General features: G+C 38.6%; 1 pseudogene; it reads right to left on the reverse strand.

The window, feature by feature from the left end:
* Nucleotides 1-779: 779 nt before the first annotated feature.
* On the reverse strand, nucleotides 780-12,305 carry LOC127423432 (DNA mismatch repair protein Msh2-like; annotated as a pseudogene).
* Between the last annotated feature and the right edge of the window lie 6,239 nt (nucleotides 12,306-18,544).

Below are 18,544 nucleotides of genomic sequence, written 5' to 3' on the forward strand. Positions count from 1 at the left end.
GGAGCGACATGATAGCTGTGGGTGAGAATCAGATCAATGTTTTTTACTATAAATTCTCCTCCCTGCCCAGTAGGTAGCGATGCACAAAGAATCCAAATCACCACAAAAAAGTGGTGATTGGTAGTAAAAAAAAGACACAAAAATATTTATCTGATTCTCACTGATCTCACATCACTTCTGAAGATATGTATTTAACCACTGGAGTCTTTTATGCTGCCTTTATGTCCTTTTGGAGCTTCTTGGTACCCATTCACTTGCATTGTATGGACCTAAAGAGCTGAGATATTCTTCTAAAAATCTTTGTGCGTTCAGTAGAAGAAAAAAAGTCATACACATTTGAGATAGCATGAGGGTGAGTAAATGATGAGTGAATGTTCATTTTTGGATGAGCTATCCCTTTAAGTTTCAACAGTTTCACACGTTCTCCAATTCATCCATTAGATGGCGACATTACATCACCAACCAAAATCCTAGTAAATTAAAATTGAATTGTTCAAATTAATACATTTAATTAAATTTAATTTAATTGTCAAAACCTTATGCCTTTTTACCTGGATCACTAAAGATGATAAGCAGAATTAGCCTCCATCACCATTCACTTTCATTGCATCTTTTTCCATTAAATGAAATTGAATGGTGACTGAGGCAAATATTCTGCCTAACAACTCCTTTTGTCATACTGGTTTGAAACAACATTGGGGTGAGTAAATGAAGACAATTTAGTTTTCAGCAAACTATCCCTTTAACAGACAATACACACAAAACACACATACTGTTTTTAGAAAATGTTTACTCTGAAAAAGGATTTGAGTACAGAATATTCAACAATGTGAAAAGAAAATGAAAAGAAAGAGATGGCTTTCAAATGAAAAATGTTTCTAATCTACTATAGATTATATGCATTTACATTTTACCTTAAACAGTTTTACACAAAAGCTTTTGTCCACTTAGGGGCCGTTTACACAACAACGTTTTCAGCTAAAAACTGAAAACTTTTTATGTGTTTTGGCTGTTCGTTTACACGACAACGGCATTTTGGGGCCTGGAAATGCAAACTTTTGAAAACGGGTTTCAAAGTGCAAGTTTTTGAAAACGATGCCGTTATCGTCTCCGTGTAAACGTACAAAAACGGGAATTTGTGAAAACGATGACGTCATGCGCACGCGTATTACGTGTTCAGTCTATAGCGCGCGAGACATTCAAAAGTACAATGGCGGACTACAGGACTGTGTTGGTGCTGCTCAAGATTTTGAGTTTATTGACGCTTCTCCAGCAAAGTGCAGATTTACTGCATCACTACTACGACCAGCGATCACCATCTTCATTGTTTGTATTCACCGCTCTGTGGAAGAATGCTTATGTGCGCAGGCGCGTAGTGTTTCTTTACAAAGTGACATCGCCATCTACTGACCTGGCATGCATAATACAATGTTTTTAGTCGTTTTTGCGGATCCGTGTGAACGGGGATCGTTTTGACAATGTTGTCTTCTATACGTGAAACTTTTCAAAAACGTAAAGGAAAAACTTTTCCGTTTTTAGTACATCGTTGTCGTGTAAACGTACCCTTAGACAAAGATATCCCTCAGGCTAAGGCTGGTTTTAATTTGACAGAACGTGACACTATCTCATTAACAAAGATGTTGTTTTGGCCGATGACCTCTGCCCTCAGTTTATGTAGCTCTTCTTTGACAGCTTCATCAGTCATGCCATCAACATGCATGATTTAACCTTAGCCAGGAAAGCTTCAATGATCTTCTCTCCATCCTATGAGTAAGATGACAGGACAACAAATTATTTTATAAAATGTGAGTGAGCTGCAGAGCAGATGCAAACACATGCCTTTCAACAAGACATCTCACCTGTTTCTTGAGGCAGCGCTTCTTGGCTTCAGGTCCATTCTCTGTCCCCTCTTCCTCGGCTCTGGAGATATCCTGGAACTCCTCAAGCTCCAAAGCCTTCTCCCGTGCATTAGCAATTACATGCTCGGGGAAGTTAGCAAGCTCTGCCACATGAATCCCAAAGCTCTGGTCACACACACATAAGTCAAACTGAGACGGGTCAGCATAAATTGAAGAGGAGCGTCCTAATACCAACAATACGACAGTTAGTTCCAGTTTACAGGCTCTAATTTGATTGGACAAGTGGTGTTCCAAGATTATTTATATTTCTTAACCCTTTAAGCTCGGATGGGCCCGCCGGCAGGCAAATCAGAAGTGTTCCGTTTTGATAATTTATTAAATACTTTGCACTCTATGTATTATTGTGATCAGTAAAAACATAAAACTCATCAAATGGCCATGTGTCATATTTTGTTGGAAAGCTTTCAAAGAGTAGAATACAACCATCTATTTGTTTTACTCAGACAAACATATAACGAGTAATAGCTAAGTATGTCTTTGACGTTATGTTTCATGTGAACAGGTGTTGCTTATATGCCTCGCTTTTGCTTATAACTTCACGAAATATAAACAGAACATAAAATATATGCCATTACTTAGAGGCGGCGATTATCTTTCAAATGAGCCCACACACAAGGTAATCGGATGCATAGATCATTAGATAATTGACACGAAGCACAATGTGCACAGCATCTGGCATGTTGCAATCTGACTGAAAACACGTTAGCTTTCCTGTATCAGATGACATCATCTGAAATGATGTAGCATCATGGAACACTAAACCAAACAGACTGGGTTCAGTTCGGTGCAAAAATCATCCGTATTTGGCTAGAGAGACATGTGATTGGTGACTGTTATATTTGGCCACTAGGAGATGGTGCCAAGTACACGACACAGACTCAATGATGACTCAAATGGCACAGAATTAAACTCATTCTGTGAAATCTCATTAATAAAATCATGTCTGCATGCTATGAAACCTTTAGTCATTGTTGTGTTTGCATGTGTATTTAGTTCTTATGTACAATTATGTTTTATTGGTTTGGAGAGGCTTTTGGACATTTGGAGACGTTTTTGTACACTAGGATAAAACATTTTATAACTATAACTTTTGATTGCTTTGTTGAATCAACATAATTTTACTCAGTCACAGTTGACCTGATTGGGAATAAAACAAAAGCAGTTTTTCAGAGCCACCTTATTTACACCCAGAAATATTAAATTTCGTCCCCCGCCACCCGGACCGAGGCGAATCACTACGTGACCACGAGGACTTAAAAGCACATTGGGAATTGGGCATTCCAAATTGGAAGGAAAAAAACAAACAAAAAAACAACATTTTATTCATTTACAATGATACCAAAACTTGACCCTCGTTTTTTATTTGAGATTTTTTGTCAAGTTATAAGCCTTTAATTTTGGGTATGCCACTGAAACAGGAAATCTTTAAAAACATCCTTAGAGCTTAAAGGGTTAAAACACAACTGGAATGTTTCATCACACTGTATCACTCCACTTGTCTGTGTTCACAGTCTTCCAGGCTGTCAGTTTGAAGTGTTTGGCAAAACACTTTGGTTGATCTTGCATTGGCTACTTTTGGAACTATTTTCGTAGGCGGAGCTAAATTAAACAAGATAACCGTAAGTATTGTGTATAATATACAAGTTTCTCAATACTTAATTCTTGTACTGAATATCAGCACACTGCGATTCACCCGTTGGCAGAAGGGCACTTTTCCTTATGGCTGAATCAGAGCTGTGCTGATATTCAGAACAAGTGTGATATGGCTTAAATAACACACCAGGCACACTGGAAAACAACATAAGAACACTTGAGTTCTGAAAATTACTTCTCTGAAGTGCTTGGATAATCTTTGCTGGAAAGGCACAAACCTTTTTTCACCTTGTAGAGCATTGTGAGAGTGCTGTCTGTGGTCAGGGCAATGACATGGTGGTTACGGACAGTGGGCACTTGCTGTGTCAATGACGTCAGCTCAAGGAAGTGAGTGGCGAACAGACAGAAGGACCTGAGGTGGGTGGCAATGTACTCTGAGATTGCCCATGCCAGACCAAAGCCATCATATGTGGATGTGCCTCTCCCCAGTTCATCAATAATGATGAGACAATACTCTGTGGCTGATCTAAAGAGCAGTAAGTAACCAGCAATAAAAACACAAAATATTATATTTAGAATTATCACTAATATGTAAACGGCACAGGGAACAATATGCAAAGATTATAAATAGGGCTGTAAAACTGATTCAAAATTTGAAATACAACATGATGTTCCGATTAATAAAATTGATGCACTTAATTGCATATACCAATATTTGCTGAGAACAGTCCCAAAATGAAGATCATTCAAAGAAATGGTCCTACATTATTGTGGCATAGGGGTGAGCGATATGACCAAAATCCTATACAACTATACGGTAATTTAATATCACGATAATGATATATAACACTATTTAGGCTGTCTCAGTTGCTTTTGTCTCTTTATGTAATCTCAGACTGACTCAATGTTCATTGGGGGACTCTGTGGGGGCAATGCCATCTCTTGCAGAGCACCCTGTTCTTCTATTCTAAACTTTTCTATTTGCAAATGTAATGTTTGTGAGTCTAACATTTATATTTCCTATTGCTACACTAAAGCTGAAGATATAAATAACCATCTTAAGACAAATGTTTTTGTGAAACATCTTAAGTGCCTAAAACTTCTGCACAGTACTGTACACGCGCACATGTATACATTGTACAAAGCCAAACAAATTCCACACCACAGAGGACGCACTTTTTCCTTCATAATCTCCTCTCATCTTCTCATTCAAATGAATCCGAGGGACGAGCAGTCGCTCCGCCTTCCTCCATTTATCCGGCAGAGTGTGTAATACATGCGTTATGTGCAGTACACATTTCTCGTATGGCAATTTTGCATTACCGCAATAGAGACAATAAACCAAAATGTGTACCGGTTGGCAAATTTCTACCGGTTTATGATGTCTACCAGTATATCGCCAACCCCTATTGTGACAGATGAGTAAATCATAGAATATACATTACAAAAAGTGGCTTTTCGAAGTCTAAATCTTGTTTGTAGTATTTCAATTAAAACAGAAATAAACATCACTGTTAAAAAAAAGATAATCACTGGCCAACAGTCAATAGAAATTTGAGTTTGTTAAGGTAATTAAGGTAGATTCAACAATGCATTCTTGGTATTCCATCTGTGCTATTTTTCAATTGTTGGTCTATATAAACAAGTGCTAAACAAATGTCTTTGACAATTGCAGTCTGTCTAGCCATTCAGATACAAGCTAACTGTTACTTAAAAAAAAATACAAATCTGAATTAATTGTACTAAATGAACGCACCACACCAACCCCAAATTAAATCAAAATGCATAAAAATATCAATGTGTGCTGGAAACACAAACTGAATTTGTAAAATATTTCACCTTGTTAAAGGTGTGTTAAATAAGTTGATCACCCAAAAATTACAATTCTTTCATCATTTACTCAGCATTATGCCATCTCAAACTGATATGGCTTTTTCTTCTGTGGAACACAAATTAAGATATTTTGAAGGAGATCTGATGTGAATATATGCATAAAATGAAGGTCAATGGGACAAACACTTCCAAGCTCCAAGAAAGACATAAAGGCAGCATAAAGGTAAGCATTAATCCATGTCTTCTGAAGTGATAAGATCGGTTTTGGGTGAGAACAGACAAAAGCATAACTCCTTTTTTACTATAAATTTTGCCATCTGTAGTCTCCTTGGTGCAATCCCGATTTGAAGCTTGATTACACTTCCTTGCGGTTGGTCTGTTCTCATATCATATCACTTCAGAAGACATGGATCAAACCACTTGAGTGGTATGGAATACCTTTATGCTGCCTTTATGCCCTTTTTAGAGTTTGAAGGTTTTGGACACCACTGACCTGCATTGTATGGATATATTTACATCATATCTCCAAAATATCTTCATTTGTGTTCCATGGTAGAAAGAAAGTCATACAAGTTTGAGATGAAATAAGTGTGAGTAAATGATAAGAGAATGGGCATTTTTGGGTGAAATATTCCTTTAAACATGGTTGGAGTAGAAAAGGTTTTATAAACATGAGTTCTGACCGGAGGATAGCAGCAGTCTCCAGCATTTCTGCCATAAAGGTGGACAATCCTTTGATCTTGCTGTCCCCTGCACCCACTTGACTTGCCACCCATATTTGGACCTAAACAGAACATTTTGGGGAAACAAATAAAAGGCTTTTATGGCATTTTACCATATGGATTATGGAGTTATGCATTTATATACCCTTATCTTTAATTTAGTGGTTGAATATTCATCACCCACAAGCAAATTTTTAAAATCCCTTTATCCACTTTGAGCTTACCTGTGATGATATGAAACATCTCCTCACCCCTTGAAAAAGTGATATCATTCATAATGAAAGCCACATCATCTTGGGCTTCAACACAGGAGTGTCTTGCTGCCTTCAGAATGAGTCTGCCTGATCCTTTCTCTAGTATTCTGGGCCTTACGTAAGGCATTGGACCAGCATGGGACACCACAGCAAAGCTCACCACTGCATCCAGATGAGCAATCATCTCATTCAGTGTCTGCACTGAGTCCACATAGCCTAAGGTACAGAAAACAGGGATTTTAGAATATTATAACAGTTAGTTGCAGCCCTCTAATCCAGGGTTTCTCAAATGGAGGTTCGTGAGGGAAGATGTTGCGTAAAAAATAAATTCCATTTATCAAATTTTTAAAACATTGAGGGATAATATTAAATGTTGCAGGGTGGCTTGAAACACTTAAAATATAAAGTATAATTAAAAAAAATAAATAAATACATAAACAGAATGTTTCTTTTGCCAAAATTTTGTCCCCTCACCCCAGGTAATAATTGTTGTTGCTATGGCCCAGGCTTATTTACTTCCTATAAAAAGTCATTTTTAACTATTGAAAATATACATTTTGGCAATATTATAACAAGATTACAAATGTACATACACAAATGGAATGACATACATTTTTTAATTACCAGGGGGAAGTAAAAAAACAGATAAAAATAGACCATGACGAAAACTTTACAAATGTATTTGTAGTGGAACCTCTGATTGGGACAGAAATGCCAATGGTGAATTAAATTAAATACAATGTACACAGCTTGGTCAAAAAAAAAAAAAAAAAAAAGTTGCATATTCTAATATTTTGTTGGACCTCCTTGAGCTTTGATTATGGCGCACATTAGTCGTGCCCTTGATTCGACAACCTTATGCAAGGTCACAACATTTATTTCCGTCCAGACTGAGTTGCATTGATTTTTGCCGAGATCTTGTATTGATGATGGGAGGGTCGAACCACTCCATAAAGTCTTCTCCAGCACATCCCAAAGACTTTCAATGAGGTTAAGGTCAGGACTCTGTGGCCAATTCAAGTGTGAAAATGATTCGTCATGCTCCCTGAACCACTCTTTCACAATCTGAGCCCAACGAATCTTGGCATTGTCATCCTGTATTATGCATGTGCTGTCAGGGAAGAAAAAATCCATTGATGGGATAACCTGGTCATTCAGTACATTCAGGTAGCCGACTTTATTTTATTGCTGCATAACATTGCTGAGCCTAGACCTGACCAACTGAAGCAACCCCAGATCATAACACTGCCTCCAGAGGCTTGTACAGCGCTTCATGCGCTTCCCTTCTTACTCTGACACACCCATCGCTTTGGAATAGGGTAAATCTGGACTCATCAGACCACATGACCTTTTTCCATTGCTCCGCAGTCCAATCTTTATGCTCCCTAGCAAATTGAAGTCGTTTTTTCCAATTAGCCTCACTAACAAGTTGCTTTCTTTTGGCCACACAGCTGTTTAGTCCCAATCCTGTAGATTCTTGTCACATTGTGTGTGTGGAAATGCTCTTACTTTCACTATTAAACATAGCTGTGAATTCTTTTCGATGAATTCACAGCGTGTGGATTTTTTTCGATGTGACTTCAAGAGTTTTAGTGATCTCCCATCACAATCATTCAAGATTTTTTCCAACCACATTTCTTCCTCAAAAGCTGACGGTTCACCACTATCCTTCCAGGTTTTAATAATGCATTGGACAGGGGGCCTGGGTAGCTCAGTGAGTGAAGACACTGAATACCACCCCGCGAGTTCGAATCCAGGGCGTGCTGAGTGACTCCAGCCAGGCTTCCTAAGCAACCAAATTGGCCCTGTTGCTAGGGAGGGTAGAGTCACATGGGATAACCTCCTCGTGGTTGCTATAATGTGGTTCGCTCTCGGTGGGGCGCGTGGCAAGTTGTGCGTGGACGCTGCAGAGAATAGCGTGAAGCCTCCGCTGTAACGTGCTCAACAAGCCACGTTATAAGATGCGTGGGTTGACTCGCTCAGACGCGGAGGCAACTGAGATACATCCTCTGCCAGCCGGATTGAGGCGAGTCACTACACCACAGGGACTTAGAGTGCATTGGGAATTGGGCATGCCAAATTGGGGGGAAAAAATTAAATGTAAAAAAATAATGCGTTGGACAGTTCTTAACCCAATTCCAGTGATTTTAGCAATCTTCTTAGTTGTTTTCTTTGCTTGATGCAGGCCAATAATTTGCCCCTTCTGAAACACAGTAATATCTTTTTCATGACCACAGGATACGTCTTCCGACATGGTTGTTTAAGAAATGAGAATCTACACATGGCATCAGTTTGGTTTAAAAGAATTGTTGCCAGCAGAAACATATTAATCACTGCAATAATGATCCAAACATAGGCTCTTAAGTATCTGCTTATTTAAATCCAAACGGCAACTTTTTTTTTTTTTTTTTTTTTTGGCCAGGCAGTGTATAATTATGAAAAATAACAATAATGTATTCAATTTTTATTAAAATATAAAAATAATGCAAGTAAGTGCAAAGACTTTAAAATAAGCATAACATTATAAAAGAATAATATAAGGGTCCATCATGTAAATAATTTAGGTCAAAGGGGTTCAGCTGAGAAGTTTGGGAACCCCTGCTCTAATCTGACTGGCCAAATTAAAGAACATCCAAATCTTAAAACAGGGTTGCTGCTGAGTTCTTAAAATCAAATTTAAGACTTTAAAAGACCTTATTCAACACCTGAACAAATACAATTATTACCGTATACCCATACCAAAACAAACCAACACAATCTCAAAATAAATCATGTATCACGGACTCTTACTTAAAACAGGCAGGGGCCCACATTCAACATGGCCTTAACATTGCTTTTCAGTAAAACAGGGTAGGCTATATGCAAGTTTAAAATACTCAAGACAAGTTTTCCACACATATATCACATTAAAATTGGTTTACGTACCATTATATAAACAATATATAAAGTCAGAGATGAGATCATTGAGGGGAGAGATGAATGCTGCATGCAGGAGGACCTGATGTTGCCCTGTTAACAGATTAAAACAGTGTCACATTTAAAAAGTGTCATCACTTCACAAAAAACTAATTAGAATGCTTCTAAGTCATAACAGCTAAAGTTTTGCTTACCACCATTTCTCTTCAAAGCCAACACCAGACCCGGCAGTTGCCCCACAGCTTGGTAGATCCTCCTCCTTGGTAGAACAGTCCTGTAAATTAGAGCTCTGACGCTGGAACTTTTTCGCCATCTGGTTGAGGTCTGGAAAACAGCGGAGAAGATCTTCTTGGCAACGCTTCCTCAGCTCACAGTCTTCCACAAAAGTCTCCACAAGGTCCAGTCTGTGCAAAATGCCCAAAAACATATAAGATCAAATTGTAAACATGCAAACACCCACAAGATACATAAACCAAAACAAATAAAAAGCTACAGAGTACAATGATGGCAAATTGTGGTTCAAACTATAATTTAGTTTCATAATCAAACATATTCATACTGATATTCATAATTTTGTACCACAGTGGTCAATTTAATAGGTATTAAGACAAGAAAACCATACCAGTCCTCATATGAAATATCCTATAGAGTAAAACAGGCTGGATTAAATGAATAAGATATCTTAATGTCAAGGCTTAAAGGCACTTAGCAATGAATCAAAGGCCTCACTTTTCTTCTATCTTGTTTTTGTCTATGAGAGGCTGTTTGATCCACTGGTTAACCAACCGCTGTCCTTATGGGGTACGACATTTGTTTAAAAGGCCTGCCAGTGAGTGAGTGCCAGTAGTATCATCAGAGGAACCCTGAGAAATCAGAGAGGATGAAAATATATCACTCACAACTCACAAAAATGATTTGCTGTTGAAATTCTGAATTTCTCATATTCAAACTTTTTTTTTTGTGCTTGTTTCTTAATGACCCCTGACCTGGAAGAGATTCAGGGCCTGCACAGCAGCATTATCGAGCCGCATGTACTGGTTGAGGTCAAAAGTGGTAATCTTGAAGGAACCAAAATTGGCTTCATCTGAGAGGAGCTCCAAGTATTTGATGACTGCTTCCAAGCAAGATATTGCAATCTGTAAAAAAGCAAAAACCTAAATAAATCTCCTAATCACTGTGCTGTCATACTCAACTCAAAACAACTAATTTACTTTGACGAGAGTTTCTTAAAAGTATTAAAGAGCACCTATTATGATTTTTAAACGTGCCTAATTTTGTTTTAAAGGTCTCATACAATAGATTTACATGCATCCAAGGTCAAGAAACACTTTAATTTGCTCATAATTTAAATTGCAGCATTACCTTTTTTTCCCAGTGTCAAAAACGACTCCAATGATCCATTCTAAAGGATTCATTCTAAACTCCTCCTTTCAGAGAGCCTACTCTGCTCTGATTGGTCAGATGTCTCAGTCTATTGTGATTGGTCTACCACTTAGTGTAGTGTTTGAGGGCGGGTCAAAGCTGTTCGCGAGCAGCCAATGAAAACCAGAGGCGGGCTTTTTGTTACCAAATTACATAGGTTAGTACAGGAAGTAAGTCTGGAATTAATAACGACTCATTTCAGATGTTCAGAATCGGTTTTCTTTTGGGAATCAATAACTCCATTTGTCATGCACTTTGATTTTTGAAACTTTGCAGACTTTTTTACATTCACAAACAGCTATATAACACACTACATGAAAGGTAATATTTGAAAAAACACAATAGGTGCTCTTTAAAGGTTTCATGACACGCCTTTTAAAAAAAATATTTTAATAAGTTCCTTGAGGTTCACTTATAATACTAGTAAAGTTTTTTGCAAAACATTTACATCATGGTTAAATTGCTAATCAAGAGCCCGAAACTTGTTTCTCCATCTCTGGAAGGGCAGCAGTGGACACTGTCTCTCCCTTTTGGGCCTTTAGCAGCCGATTCAGATCCTGCACAATGTCTTTGGTTGTAAAATCTGATTTCTTTCTGTCTGTGAGAAGAATGCCTCCACACTGTACCACCTGAATTTTGAACAACAAGCATGTATTCATAGAATAATTGTGGTCACAGAATCTCAAGATACTCAAGAATCTGTCTGAGATTTCCAAGGTCTCCACATGCATCTCCTCCAGAAAGCACACACTCTTTGGGCCCGATTTGCACCAGCAGAGCTTCCAGATTTGAGTACTGATTGTTGTCTGGGCATTCACACACACCAAGATTCCTGAGGGTACTGTCCACATACCCAACACCGACAACACGCTGTCCATCACCTCCAGTGCCAAGACGCACCCCCAGAACACAAACAGTTCCCTCCCCAGGTCCTCCTCCACTGCCAAATAAAATCTCTTCAAACTGGGTCAGATTTCCTGGCGACGCCTGTGATGCAAAAAAAGATTAAATGGAAATTATGAACAGGGGATAGATTTAAGTAAATGACATTAAGACAGAAAGAACAAAGAACCTTAAAAGATATTTGCCAGTCATGATCTTTGCTGCTCTTACTAGCATTCCTGTAAACTTCCACACGGTATTGTCTCACCAACAGCAGGTCCCTCACGAATGACTCGAAGTTCATCTTACTGAGGACCACACTCTCCAACCGCCTATTCCCTGTGTTTAAGAAATGCACATCATTTTACATTTGCAAGCTACCACCAATCATGACATGGTGATAGATTCCATTACAAGCCCTGTTTATGTCCGATGTGTATTGCCTTTATTGTGTATTGCGCATTGAATTCTGTATATTTATCCTGTATGCAATGTTATATCATCAATAAATGATTGATATAGCATGTTAACTGCAGAGTAGAGAAGGACAAAGAACCAGGGAACCTGGATAACAAGCTATGGCATTAAGCAGTCTACCTAGCGATTAGTTTCAGAATTTAACACTGCCAACCTGATCCCAGGTTTTTGATGATTCCGTTCGTCTTGAAAATCTCATCCATTTTGAGATGCACTGTCCATAGACAGATTGTGTTTAGGCTACACCGCCATGCTGGAAACTCCCGCCACGAACAAGCAATCATGGACGGTCAATGCAAAAAAAAAAAAAAAAAAAAAAAAAAAAAAAATTCTTCTTCTTCTTCTTCTTGTGTGGGTTTGCTGGCGGGTTGCAAACCAACTGAATTTGGTGCACGCTGCCACCTACTGTGCTGGAGCTGTTCAGCCGTGACGTCGATTTGTAGGGAACCCGGAAGAGAATTCGCCATGGGTTCCCTCGGGATTTTCCAATGGGTTTTTATAATGGGGTTTTTGAACTCATGAGAAAAATAAGGTCTGTGGTAAACATTACTTGACGATACGTGGACGTTTTGTTCTACAACATAAATTACACACAGTCATACCTCAAACGTGAATTTTGAAGCCTCCGTGCATTTTTTTTTTTTTTTTTAAAGTATGTAATTCAATATGGGTTCAAAATTCACGTTTGAGATATGACAGTGTGTAATTTATGTTGTAGAACAAAACGTCCACGTATCGTCAAGTAATGTTTACCACTGACCTTATTTTAAGTTAAAAAGTTCAAAAACCCATTATAAAATATAATAATTCCCATAGGAAAATCCAGAGGGAACCCATGGCGAATTCTCTTCCAGGTTTTTGTACTACAAGCTGAACAGCTCTATTAAAGGATGATTTCCTATATTCTGTTTGAAGTCCCCATGAAATGCCTTGATGAGTGCAATTCGATTTGATGCTTTGACATATTTCCTACTGGAACAGTAAGTGGGGGTGGGAAATGTAGAACGACTCGTCCCATATTTTTTTTTTTTTTTTTGTATTTTTTTTTTTTTTGTATTCCCTTTTCTACCCAATTTTGGAATGCCCAATTCCCACTACTTACTAGGTCCTCATGGTGGCATGGTTACTTACCTTAATCCGGGTGGTGGAGGACAAGTCTCAGTTTCCTCCGCTTCTGAGACAGTCAATCCGCACATCTTATCACGTGACTCATCTTGCATGACATCGTGGAGGCTCATGCTACTCTCTGCAATCCACGCACAACTTACCACGCACCCCATTGAGAGCGAGAACCACTTAATCGTGACCACAAGGAGGTTACCCCATGTGACTCTACCCTCCCTAGCGACCGGGCCAATTTGGTTGCTTAGGAGACCTGGCTGGAGTCACTCAGCACACCCTGTATTCGAACTCGCAACTCCAGGGGTGGTAGTCAGCGTCAATACTCGCTGAGCTACCAAGGCCCCGACTCATCCCATTTTTAAAAACAGCCAATAGGCTTTAGTTTACAGCCACACACACATACACACACATTCCACAATGCTGCTCATGTCAGAGCTGCTTACCAGCAAAACTTGAGAAGCGATCTCAATACCAGCCAGCTTTTCAAAAGACTCGAAAACCAGACGAGGATCTAACTGACAACCAGAGCTGGCCCATCCTACAGGCGGCCCCAGTGTGGCTGAGGGGCCCCATGAATACGTAAGGACAATAAACAATTCATAATAACATTTACAGACATCACTAACATTTATTTTGAATTTGACTTTGCCTTGTGGTGCCTTGGCATAATTACAAACTTTATGTGCAACACACGTGGACCAGATTATTTGACATACAAATCACAATGACGGTGAAAACTAAAAACAACATATTAAATACAAGATGAGCTCTGAATAATCACCAAATGACAAATAACTAAGAGTTACAATAAATAAAATAACAGAAGTGTGAATAAAATCATCAAACAGTAAAGCAATGAGTAGTACACAGTAATTTGCACAATTTATTCATAATGCAAAGCATTGCTGGGTATTTGAGTGCTGATTTTTTTCACAGTATTATCAGACACGGATCGCACCTAGCTGAATAACACGCACGCCTGACAGAAACGCAGGAAGTTATGAAAAATATTGCTTTGTTGCTATTTGAGTCTTTGAGGCTTATTTTGTGTAAAGGATAGCAGAAACTGCACTTGACAAATCATTAGGGCTTTTCACATTTTCTCAAGAATAGTCTGCTGGGGAAGGAATTCAGACACTGCCGATATAAAGACGCAGAAAACTCACACAGAGTGAAAATATAAGCAATTAATCTGCAAAATAGCCAAACTATATTATCTGCAAAGATCTGCTCTGTTACAGGTATGTCTTTATACTTTATATATATTTATATTTGTTTATTTTTTAATATGTTCTTTGAGGCGTTATGTTTTTAGGCCCTGTTTAAAATATGTACAGTAATTTTATTTTAAATGTAGACTTGTCACAGCACCTAAAATACACACTTTCCCTCATACATTAATGTACATTTTAACCTAACATCTTCATGTTAGGAAAAAAAAGGTTATTGGACATTTTATTTATCATCTACTGAACTATGGAGTGCTTATTTTGTTAGTGCTTTCTCTTAAAAAAAAAAAAAATCTACCAATCATGTTTGCAGTGGTTCTATAGATGTTTTAAAGCTGGGCCCCACAAACCCACGGGCCAGCCCTGCTGATGACATTATTATTTTTTTTTTATTTCTCCCCTTTTCTCCCCAGTTTGGGAATGCCCAATTCCCAATGCGCTCTAAGTCCTTGTGGTGGTGTAGTGACCCACCTCAGTCTGGGTGGCGGAGGACGAATCTCAGTTGCCTTTGCGTCTGAGACCGTCAATCCGTGCATCTTATCACGTGGCTTGTTGAGCGCATTACCACGGAGATGTAGCGCATGTGGAGGCCCACGCTATTCTCTGTGGCATCCATGCACAACTCACCGCGAGCCCTGTGACTCTACCTTCCCTAGCAACCGGGCCAATTTGGTTGCTTAGGAGACCTGGCTGGAGTCACTTAGCATGCCCTGGATTCGACTCCAGGGGTGGTAGTCAGCGTCAATACTTGCTGAGCTACCCAGGCCCCCCTGCTGACAACATTAAAGGTGCTGTAAGTGATTTTTTTAATGGAAAAGTATGCAAAAAAAAATTCCAACTCCCTTAAAGATATTAATGAAATAAGTGTCCTGAGATATCTCACTGGTCTCAGTTACAGCTGTAGACTTTGTAAACAGCAAACAAAAATGTGTCCGCGGACGCTTTTCACCTGTCAGTCATTTTTCTCATTCCCATTTGAAGCATCATTAAGGCTATGATATAATGTTTGTCAGTTGAGGGCGCTATTGTGTCACTGTTAAATTGACACAGGAACAAACAATGCTGCTGTTTTGCTCGTTTTTTGTCTCAAAATTATCTTTGGAGGGTGTGGTTTTGGAATAAGGGGGCGTGGCTAATTCAACAGCTCAAGTGAAAGCTTCAGAAGTCTAAAATCGCTTACAGCACCTTTAATCCATAACCTGCCCACAAACGCACATAGCACATCACTGTCTTTGGTCACGACGAGGTGAGAGCCATTGTGCAAGTCCAATGCAGATGAATGAGAAAAAAACAAGTAAATGATCATATATTCATGTTCTGATTCACAATACAGAGTAAAGAAAACTTACTCGAGCTGTACATCCCAAGAAACTTCCGGCTGCACAAAAAATATAAATAAACTCCAGCAACTTTCCTTACGTCTGACTCCCACGATGGCGCGTTCTGTTCAGAAGAGATCATCCCTGTAGGGGGGAAGTCACCCACTGGCCCAAGGACGGTATCCAATGGCGTGGCTGAAGGTCTCCTGCGTGTTCTGTCTTATCGTGCGCGACATTAAATAATACTTACTATTATTTGATTTGAGTTCCATGTTTTTTTATTAATCTTATTAATTATTTTCTTTATTTCATCTGACTACAATTATGAAAAACCTCGTTGATGTATCTATGCTCTGAATTTTAGTAATTCTCTCTTCTAGACTGCATTTGTTACTTCAATGTTATTTGGGTCCTGTGCTGGTCAGACACAGGTCCTTTAACTACAAATTCATCAGTTTCAGATATTAGTAAGTTTTAGACTAAGTCCTTATAGGTTCTCGGCTTTATCCATTTAGTCTTATTTGGCTAAGTTCTATAATAGATTCTCGGTTTACCGTTTAGCCCCAGTCAATTAAGTCCTGTTTTACAGGTTCTCGGTCCTACATTTAGTATTCCCATTTAATTCTACTTGGTTAAGTTCTATTATAGATTCTCGGTTTACCGTTTAACCCCAGTCAATTAAGTCCTGTTTTACAGGTTCTCAGTCCTACATTTAGTATTTCCATTTAATTCTACTTTGCTAAGTTCTATAATAGGTTCTCGGTTTACCATTTAGCCTCTTACATACTTAACTAATGGGTTAAGCCAACTCTGACCATAGATTTGTAGTTAACAAGAAATATACTATAAAACAGTCCTTCAGAATGAATCATAATAACAATTTATTTACCAGGTAATAGTAATACATTCAAACAATCCAATTAAAATAATAAATCAAACTCAAAGCTATCAGTGAACAAAACATAATAATATATTTAAAGTTGTATTCCATTCAAACATTTACCAAACATAATACAAATTGCAATTACCTGGTAGTGAAAAAACTACATGCAAACGACGAAGCATGGGAGATCTGATTTACAGATTCCCCGAGCTTCTCTGCCATCCTTCCTTAAGTACCGAACGATTCCATTGTTATTTCAGATGAGTGTGTTTGATGTTATTTAGGATTTGGTTTACAATTTAGGGAGTTGTAAGTCGACCTTTGATTGAGTAGGTTGTTTGATGTTCACAAAGAATACACCTAATCTGCATACAGCATCTGGTCTCTGTGTGAGACTTGAGAGGGGCATGCCCCAGATAGAATACTGTATTTTATTAAGTTCTGAAATCTTACTTGTGATTTGACTTTGCTGAAAGGGAACGAGACCGTTTTACCAGTTGCACTGAGACCTCTTGAATGATACCAAACATGTATGATCAGAAAACCTTTTACATTACAGAACAGGATAAGTCATAACTTAGTTTTTAGTGTCCTTAAAGTGACCTAAGGTGAGAGAGAGAGAGCAGATGTGAGTGTGATTTGCGTTTTATGGTCCCCAATCAGTGGGGTGTGTTTTCTCAGGTGGAGATGCTCCACTGTGTGAGAGTTTTATGATGTTGGTTCTTGCAGAGTTCTTTGACTTTCCCGGAAGTGATGCAGATAATTTTTGTGACAATCTTACATCCCTATGCCCTATTCCCTTCGAAGACAAGTACCTCCACTGTGAGAGCTTCAGATGGCTGAAAGGTAATAACGTTCAGTCAGAACTCACTTTTTAAGCAATTCTTATTGGAAAATCTGTTTGGAATGACCCTACAGCATGGTTTGTGCTCCCTTCGAAGTGCCCTGCGAAGGCATGATCAGCAACAGTTATAACACTGCCATATGCGCTGAACAGTTTTAGTGGAAGGGTGTGTTCTCGTTCTAGAAAGCATTAGTTTGGACTTTACAGTTTTGCTTTGTCTTCCACAGTAATGGCTGTTCTCCCTTCTCCTAGTACTGGGATATTATTAGACCTATAGACTCCGGTCGTCTTCTTTAACACACTCCACACATCCCCCAGCTGTGTCTCTCTTCCTTTTAAAGAGACGAATGTTTGCCAGTATTTCTTTTTAGCCTGTTTAATAATTCTCATTGCCTGTGCTCTTTTCCTCTGCTAGCTAAGGAGGGATTCAGGTACTAAAGTTCTTCTCAGCACTCTAAAAGATTCCTTTCTACTTTTAGGTGCTGCAACCTATTCTTCCACCAAGGAACAACCTTCCTCCTTCCACTACCCTTTGATTTAGGAATTGACTCCTCTGCTGCTCTAATTATGACAGAAGTTAATTTATCAGTGCAGCTATCTATATTTTCATCAATATTAAAATTAATCAATCCCTCAATACATATTTCATTTAATTACACCCAGTCAGCTTTTTCGAATTTCCACTTTGTTTGTTTTATTAATGTTCTCTTAATCATTTACCTACTCTACTTATTATGGAGAAGTGATCCCTCCCAATATAGTGCACTCCCAGGATTCAGTACTTCATATTGAGATTTCATGAGACGCAACTGGCTATCAAACACATATTGAGCAAAACATTACACATAAGCTACACATAAACTTCAAATGCTTTGTCACCACAAGTAAAGAAGACCAAGAAAATCTGCAGGATAATGAAACAGAGCAGAGAGTTATACCAAAGTCTTTCTAGCAAGTAGGTCCACTGTCGGCCATCTTTGGAACACTCTCGGGAGGCTGTTTCCAGTCATGACAGTGCAGCTCCTATCTACTTTAAAACGTTTGGTCAAGATTACAATCAAAGAACATATTTCAAATCAGCAAAAAAATCTGACAATACTGAAATCATAAATTGTGATTCTTTACTTCA

Source organism: Myxocyprinus asiaticus, chromosome 32 (assembly GCF_019703515.2).
Source record: "Myxocyprinus asiaticus isolate MX2 ecotype Aquarium Trade chromosome 32, UBuf_Myxa_2, whole genome shotgun sequence".
Taxonomy (NCBI): domain Eukaryota; kingdom Metazoa; phylum Chordata; class Actinopteri; order Cypriniformes; family Catostomidae; genus Myxocyprinus; species Myxocyprinus asiaticus.